The 8,657-nt window shown below is 41.1% G+C and overlaps 1 long non-coding RNA gene across 1 annotated transcript; it reads right to left on the bottom strand.

The window, feature by feature from the left end:
• Positions 1-3,817: 3,817 nt before the first annotated feature.
• LOC120567918 lies at positions 3,818-7,136 on the bottom strand. Its single transcript, XR_005640633.1, has 3 exons — positions 6,962-7,136; positions 4,585-4,788; positions 3,818-3,884 (listed from the first exon to the last, which is right to left on the bottom strand). It is a non-coding gene; the product is annotated as an uncharacterized LOC120567918 (long non-coding RNA).
• Between the last annotated feature and the right edge of the window lie 1,521 nt (positions 7,137-8,657).

Raw genomic sequence — 8,657 nt, 5'->3', positions numbered from 1 at the left:
AATGTTATCAGACCCATATATCAGCTTGGACACAGTCTCCAGTTGTTTTTATATGACAGAGTAGCTGTCAAAATGCTCTACATGCGATCTGTTGCTGATGTTACTAAACAACAGACTGTAGATTATCCCTAATCTGAACAGATTTAGTCTCTCTGACTTCTTAACATCACTATCAGCCACACAACATGTTTTCTGTGCAGAATAAGCCTTTAAATCATACAAATAGCAATTAAAATCCCTCTAATTCAAAAACAATAAAAAGTTTGTCAACATGTTGATGATTCTGAACCACTGACTGTAAAATGAATGAACAGAGCATCCGGTTCGGCGAAATGAGTCAAATGCGGAAGTGACTTAAACCTGCATTCTATCTAAATTCCAGCAGGGGGCGACATGTGCAGTTGCAAAAAGGAGGTCGGTTTCTATAGAAGTCTATGGCAAAATGACTCGCTTCTCACTTGATTTATTACCTCAGTAAACATTTTCATGAATAGTTTATGGTCTCAATCGCTAGTTTTAAGTCTATTTCAATACAGATTGATGTTAATTTTTTTGAATAATTGTCTGATTGATTTTAAAATAGACAAGGGTATGTTTTGGGGCGTGGATACTTTGTGATTGACAGTTTGCGACATGTCAATCATGACAGCGGCTGGTTGTGTGCGTGTTCTTGTTTGACCATCTTACACTGTTTTCACTAGTTAATTCGAACATTTTGGTCCCCCAAAATGGCTTATTCAGCGTTCAGTTGAACTACAAGACACTCAAGGAGTCGGCTTTATAGTTTTCCGGTAAGTAATGTTACATTTAGTTTTAAGCCTGTTTTTCGTTAGAGGGAATTACGGTTGCACTTTGCTAACCAAGCCTGTTTTTCGTTAGAGGGAATTACGGTTGCACTTTGCTAACCAAGCTAGCGGGCTAACTAAAAACTGTGGCTATACAAACATACACTGTAAAAATAGATTATTAAAATGTATTAAGAGTCTATAGGCCCTATTTTAACAATCTGAAACGCAAGTATCAAACACCAAACGCAAGTAGCTGTGTGGGCAGATCTCAAATCTAAAATGCAAATCTCGCAAATCTAAAATGGGTTGGTCTGAAGTGGCTACATTACTCATAGGTGTGGTTTGGGCGTAACGTGCAATAAACCAATCAGAACGTTAACTCACATTCCGCGGTTCACAGCCAAGGAGACCGACGTTTGCTATTGATTTTTCTTTTTGACAAAAAAAAGGTAAATAAAGAAATGTCACAAAACATACTTTCCAATGTTTTGGGCTCACTCTCACTGAATCACAAGGTTATGAATGCATGGAGATATTTTTGCAATGTAGTCTAACATTAGACCAAGATTACCTCACTATAGACGATGCAGCTCTTGTGTCTCTTCTCTCCCGTGCTGCTGCTGGGGCATTTGGGTTAAGTGGCATCGGCACATGCAGTTCAACATCACATCTCCTTAAGTCCTCTAATATTTCCTCATTTATGTCATCAACACATCCATGATTCATGGAAATGTTGTGTAAAACAAGGTCATATTTTTCCTTGTATTTATGTATGGTTTGCAAAAATGGGAACTGCTGAATCCGTGAGCTGAGAGAAGCAAAGTGTATGCGCGGTGTGCACACTCTACATTACGGCCAAGCATGCGCGCCTAAAATAGCATCTGAATAACGCGCCACTGACTTTAGACTAGGTTTTTCCTGGTCAGTGGCAGAAATGTTTTCTGAAACTGCAAAGTAGCACTAGGGAACGTTTGCGCCGGAACACACCTCCTCTTTTTGCTGAAACGCCCCCAGGAGTGCAAATTCATTCCCTAATTTACCGACGTGAGTCTGTGGAGGAAAAAGTCCGCTGTGCGTTGGGTGCAAAATAGGATATATGCATGCGTTGGTGTACAAAGCCAATTGCGCTGGGTGCAAGATAGGGCCCTAAGTATGCACAAAGGTCCCACCGGTGCTGGTAACATTAACCTGTTTTTAACTCCTAATAAGGAACGGCTGTGGAACGGCTGTGGAACGGCTCCGCTGCGGAACGGCTCCGTGCTCCGCCGTCCGTCAATACCCGCCAGGTCCGGATTTGTTGCGGTACAGCTGCTGCCATGACTGACAGCTGAAGTCACGAGGACCCATGAGATCTCGCGAATTCACGTAGAATAGAATCACAAAACCAACAACAGTTTGTTTCCATCCAGAGGAGTAGAGGGGAAACAACTCTGTGCTGTGTTTTCAAGGTGTAGTACAGGGAAATATGATCTGCCGTGAGCACTAATAAACACTAGCTAGTGCATTTTCAATTAACTACAAGTTTTGTTTTGTTTTTCCAAATTTACTACATTTTATATGTAGCAGACTCACAGCTTGGGTGAAGAAACAGTTCTAAAGTGTATTTATGTTAAGGAGAAGGACAAGGACATCTCTGGCTTAATTTGTGCCGGAACATGCCGGAACATGTCCGGCACCTCCAACGTTGGATCCGGAACCTTTTTTATTGGATCCGGCACCTCCTGTCACCAGGAAAAATGAATCGCCTAAATGAAAAACATAAACTACTGTTTGTGTAGTGTTCAATGTTGTTATCTGTCTTGTTAGTCTTTATTCCCCATTGAAGTTCCACAAAAATCTTGTGTTTGCATTTTCAATGCGTTTTGAGGTGAATTTTCAGGGTAAGACAGAGGGGGGAGAGGGACGGAGGGAGGGGAGACACTTCAACAGCGCGGTGCTGCACTTCTAGTGACACAAGCGCTTGTGCTGGTTGAGATTGCAGTTATAGCCTCGTTTCAGTCAAGGGAAAAATGTCAAAAAGACAACAAAGTTTGCTTAACTTTTTGAAATACGCTGGCCAGTCGGATCCCAAACAAGCAAAAACCGCTTCTGCCGATCAAGAATGTGCAGACCACCGTGGGTTTCTTGGTTAATTTAATAGTCGGATGGATAATTGCTGCTTGTGAAAATGATTGTTGCAGTGTATTTTTTCTTTTTTTTTACATTTCGCACCGATGCAGTGCGTGTTCTGAAATAAAAATAAACATTGCCCTGATGTACACACAGCGTTGTTTTGTTTTTTTTAGTCAGAGAAGCTACGTAGGCAGTGTAATTTTTTTTTTTTTTTCGTTACCTCCAACCCCCGTTTTGAGTTGCCGGATCCACCCCCCCTCCCCCCCTGCGCTCCAGGACCTCCCACTTTACAAATTAAGCACTGCTTATAGGGACTGGTTGAAGAAGGAAAAAAGCTCTACATCTCAGACTACCCTGCTTAAAGGTCCCATGACATGGTGCTCTTTGGATGCTTTTATATAGACCTTAATGGTCCCCTAATACTGTATCTGAAGTCTCTTTACCAAAATTCAGCCTTGGTGCAGAATTACAGCCACTAGAGCCAGTCCCACAATGAGCTTTCCTTAGTATGTGCCATTTCTGTGTCTGTAGCTATTGAGAAGGAGAGGGGGGGCAAGGTGGAGGGTGGGGGTGTGGCCTTGACCAACTGCAACTTTGCTCGTTTGAAAGCCATGATGTCTCTCTCTCATTGGTGGGCCAAATTCTCTGGGCGGGTAAAACAGAGAAAGGGGAGGTAACCTTGCTCCTTATGACCTCATAAGGAGAAGATTCCAGATCAGCCCATCTGAGCTTTCATTTTCTCAAAAGGCAGAGCAGGATACCCAGGGCTCGGTTTACACCTATCGCCATTTCTAGCCAGTGGGGGACTATAGGCAGGCTGGGGGCTGGCATATTAATGTTAAAAAACCTCATGAAGTGAAATGTTCATGCCATGGGACCTTTAACCAACGGATGTAGAATCTATTCAGACCAAGGTTGTTCTCATGGTCTCTGTCGCTCGCTCTCTTGGTTCCACGCAGCTGTCCACAATGATCCAGACTGTGGCTGGGTGGAAAAACACATTGTAATAGTGAGAAATGCAAAATGAACAGCAGTACTCTTAATTTCACACACCTATCTAAAAATGCATGATTCCCTTGGCTTAGTTTTACAAAAAGTCTGCTAAAACGTGTTTAACATTAAATTGCAATAGAAAAGTAACTATTCTGGGGCATTGTGTAGGTGGAGATGCCAGCACACAAAATAACTTTCTGAAAGAGAAGAATGACTCTTACATATTTGAGGCCTGCATATAGTTAAAATATTAACACATAATAGCATAACGTTGAACTGTACTTCATTTAACTGTGAGAATAATACACATTAATAACTGTTCTGTGGTGTAACATTAACCTAGTTTAAAAAAAAGTTAATTTCCATCTGCTGGCTATATTGAACAGCATGTCAAGGGAAAATGCGCCAGCAGTTAGCAAGACTATAACGTTAATATGTCTATGATAAAACGTTATTGTTCTTATCGTTATTACGGTTACTAAAGTCTAACCTGCATTATACAGTTTCTAATAATTAGATAACGTTAATTAACGGCAGTGACAATCCTCATTTTTCTGGCTAACGTTAGACAGTTTACACGGTAACATCACATACACATACAGTATTACAGTGTTACTCCTTATATATGTAATATAACTGTGGACACGAGTGAGTTACTAAGATTACTTTTACACTTAGCTGTTAAGCTTACCTTGATTTATGTAGCTGAGCTAACTTTGTTAGCAGCAGCTGTGGTCAGGTTGCCGATGCAGGTGGGTGTATTTACCCTTTGCAAACACGTGACCACGACCACGTGACCACGACCACGTGACCACGACCACGTGACCACGACCACGACCACGACCACGTGACGACGGATGACTATGACGGATGGCAGAATCACCGGAAGCACAAGCTAAACAGTGTAGTAGACAAGCAGAAAGTTTCATTAGTTTCAATCAGTTTTAAATAAATAACACTAAATAAACTGTAATAATAATAATAATAATAATATCTTCTTTTTTGTGGCTTCTTCTAACAAGTTGTCATGCCATTATTGGTCGAGGTAGGGTATCTGGTAGGTGCTCACAAAGAGCGGTATTTGGAGAAGTTGGAGATCGCATGATTGAATACCGACCCTTACCTTCTTCCTTCCTCCGTTTTCACGGACCTCATTAAATCGCAGAGTCTGCCTGACTTCAGTCCACATGATCTGTACCGCTATGTGGTAAACGGGGTATCCCCATACACTGGTGCTGATCTCAAAGCTTTTAAAAGTCTGGATGCTTACCAGTTCTTTATAGCTAGCTGGGTTACATGTACGCGATGCTACGCTCACGGCGAGGGGAGGTACCTCATAATGGCAAAGGTGAGACATCAATCTAGGGTTTATTTTGTATTAACATTTATTCTTTACTTAAGTAAAGATTTATATAACACGTAGCCTATGTTTTTAGAGGACATGGTTGGTCGTGGCTACCCACATACCGTTGTTCACTGGGTGTGCCAATGCAACTTTCTAATTGATGCCTAAACGCATCCCAGCTCTGGGAAGTGCAGTCATTAATTATCTACCACACATTAATCAATGCAGTAAATCACGGAGTGTATATGATCAGTAGTAACCACACATAATTGTAATATCTAGCCATCTTCTTATCTGTAACCTTGTAAAAAATGCTCGCTGCAAATCCTGGAGTACTTGGAGGGTTGCCAGACCTTTCGGCTGATAGCAGCAACTCATCGCTGCCTTCTCTCCCTATCAAACGGTATCCGATAAAAAGATATATTGGCTTTACCCTGTCTATTGGCACAGCCCACCGCACAACAAGAAATAACCACCCTCTCGTCTAAAAATCGTCACATCCGTTTTTAATGCAAACAAGATGGCAGCGCCCGTAACGGCAAACTTGATGACTCAGAGAAGCTCTGCACAAATCAGTGGGTGACGTCACACATGCTCTGTCCATTAATATTAATGCTGCGTCCCAGACATCATTTTTAGCCTGTAAGTTACGACTTCAAGTCACGACTCACGACTTGGTAGTGAGTTTACTGAAAGAAAGTCATGTAAAGGCATGAGGTAAGATGACAACAAGTGATGTTGATATATGACAACTGATTGGAGAAGGCAGCTAATTTTGGGTTAGCTAACATTAGATGTGGTAAACTATGGGGCCGCAGACATGACATCCAAAAAAAATATTTGAAAAATATTAATTTGTGGCCACGAAATGCTAAAACATCTGTTTCTTTTAACACTAACTGGAGTAATAGTATGCAGAAGGTACAAATGAGCTTACACAATACAGGAGCTTTCCTGTTAAAAGAAACAGCTGTTTTATGACCAGGTGAAGCTGAAAATATTCCAAATATAGCCAGTTAAACTGATGATTTTTGGGGGGGTTCTTTTAGGTGGCTTAAATACAGTATGTTTTTTGTTGCCGTGTTGTGGTTTCTGTCCATAGCAGTGTTCTGCTCTGTTTCTGTTCCTGCACTATGCTCTGCATCTACAAACTGTGAAAGTGCTGAGCACTGTCTACTGCAGGTAAACACTGACTAGAGATAAATACTTCATATAACCCCACCTCAAAAAAAACTGAACTATCCCTTTAACCGTTTGAATGTGAAAGAACACAGCAACCACTTTCAAATCAGATGAAATAAAATGCCCCACATAAAAGGCTCACAGAACTAAAGAGCTAAAATAACAACACCAACCAGTCCAGCAAGGAGCTGTCACATCCTTTGTGTTATTGTTTGTATTATTACCTACACCACATCCATTACCCACATTGAGCTTGTGAGAATATTAGTAATTCACCCGATGTAGAGTACCTTTTCAGATACTGTGAAACTGTTGATTGGGATGTTGTCATGTCCTCTGGGAAGTTTAGCAGCTGCTTCACTGTTTTTGCAGTTGTTTTTTTTGTGCAATGTAATGATGAAAACCCTCTGGTGGCAGTAAACTAGCTATACAGCCCACAACAGGACGCCAACACTTAATAGAATACATTGGGGCCTTGATGATTACTTTGTGTCCTATCTGTGCTAAAACAGGGAGCAGTGTGTCCTTGTTAGGGACTTACATTGAGAAGTTCATCTGTGTCCACTTAATGAAAGTCCTCCAAAGCCTTCAACAGGACAGCTCTTTCCTCTTGTGATACATACAGCAAAAGGGAATCCTTGAAACTACTGGTTGTTGAGCTATACAATACCTCTTCCAGAAATGGTATTGCATGCACTGGGAAGTAACCAGCTTGTTTCTACCCTAGTACAAACACTCTAGCTACAGTCTGCCATTATTTACACTGAAAGTTATATCTGATGAAGGGGACTTTAACCTCAACCCTCAGTGTGCAGCTGTCATAGAAATCCATCCAAAATTCTGTCAGGCAGTCTTGCAAAATACCAATTCCTTCACACTGTTCAAGCTCTCCATTTGGTAAATGCATTTTGATGTTGACCTCAGTTGTAAGAATGTTTGAGTCCTTGAAGGCACTGATCAAGTCACTGAGACAGTGACCTCTTCTTACATCAGCGTTACAGGAGAAGGTTCAGGAAGTGCTTGTGCTGGAACATCGGCCTCCCCTGCAAGCACCGGATCAGACAGTAACTCATCCACTGTTTGATAAGGTACATCATCCTCTTTGTCTGGTGTTTCAAGGTTTGGTTCATCCACAGTTACATCCAACCTGTCATCCCCACTTATGATAATAACTGCCTCAGAACCCAGAGTTAGCAGACCATCCCACGGTAATGTGTCATTCAGTTCCAAGTCTTCACTTGAGGAAGCTCCATAATTAGTTTCATCCACCAACAGATCCTCAACAGCCTGTTTCTGTACATGTTCAGTGAGATTTATCACTGGGAGCTAGGTTATTGTGAGATCATCCTCCTCTACTACTGCTGTCCTGTTTTCTTTTTGATGCACAAATAAAGAATTTTGAACTTGTTTTTGTTATACAACTCTTCTACTCTATTGGATATCTTAACATGTATCTGGGAGCTCTCAATATGAGTTGAATAGTGGGAAAGAGTTTTTTTTGGAAAGGCCATTGGGGAAGAAAAGATTTTCAGCCATCTTGATAACTTTGATATCTGCCACTTTTTCATCTTTGTCAACAGAGAGATGCCTGGTTCCTCCACCCCTTACAGACTTCACCTGTTTGTACCTTTGCTCTTTCACATCGAAATCCATCCAGCCAACCTCAACCCGCCTCACTTTCCGTTTGGAATTTGCATTTCCTGCCCACTTAGATGATCTCTTTTGTAGAGCTCTAGGTGTCCCCTCAGTTCCAGAGAGTCTTTGACATAGCCTTGAAAGGATGGCCCAATTTGCATTGCACATTCAGTGTGCCTGTTCTAGTGTGACCATGTTCTTAACATACATACTTGACAAAAGCATACACAGCAAATGCAGTGGCTTACATTTTCATCTTCTAGTTTCTGGATCACATCCTCTTCAATTTCGCGCTCCTTCAAAAATTCTCGCAGCCGAGCATCCATGCGTTCACCTGTAAACCACAGGAAATCAAAAATAATAGTACCATATACTGTACTTATTAGAGGCGCACTAGGCTAACTAATAGCACTACTAATTGGAAAAATATTCATACATATTATACATATTATACTCACAATACCCTACAGTGAAAATTCAAACGTTTTGGACAAATATGTTATTCAATCTTTGAGAAGAAGCATAACGCAAACTTATAAACGAGGTATAACAGAAGCCACTCAATATTACTCTACAGCCTATCTTTTTTTAAATCTTTTTAT

Source organism: Perca fluviatilis, chromosome 11, assembly GCF_010015445.1.
Source record: "Perca fluviatilis chromosome 11, GENO_Pfluv_1.0, whole genome shotgun sequence".
Lineage (NCBI taxonomy): Eukaryota > Metazoa > Chordata > Actinopteri > Perciformes > Percidae > Perca > Perca fluviatilis.
Note: the sequence above shows the minus strand (reverse complement) of the source record. Positions and strands in the feature narration are given on the sequence as shown.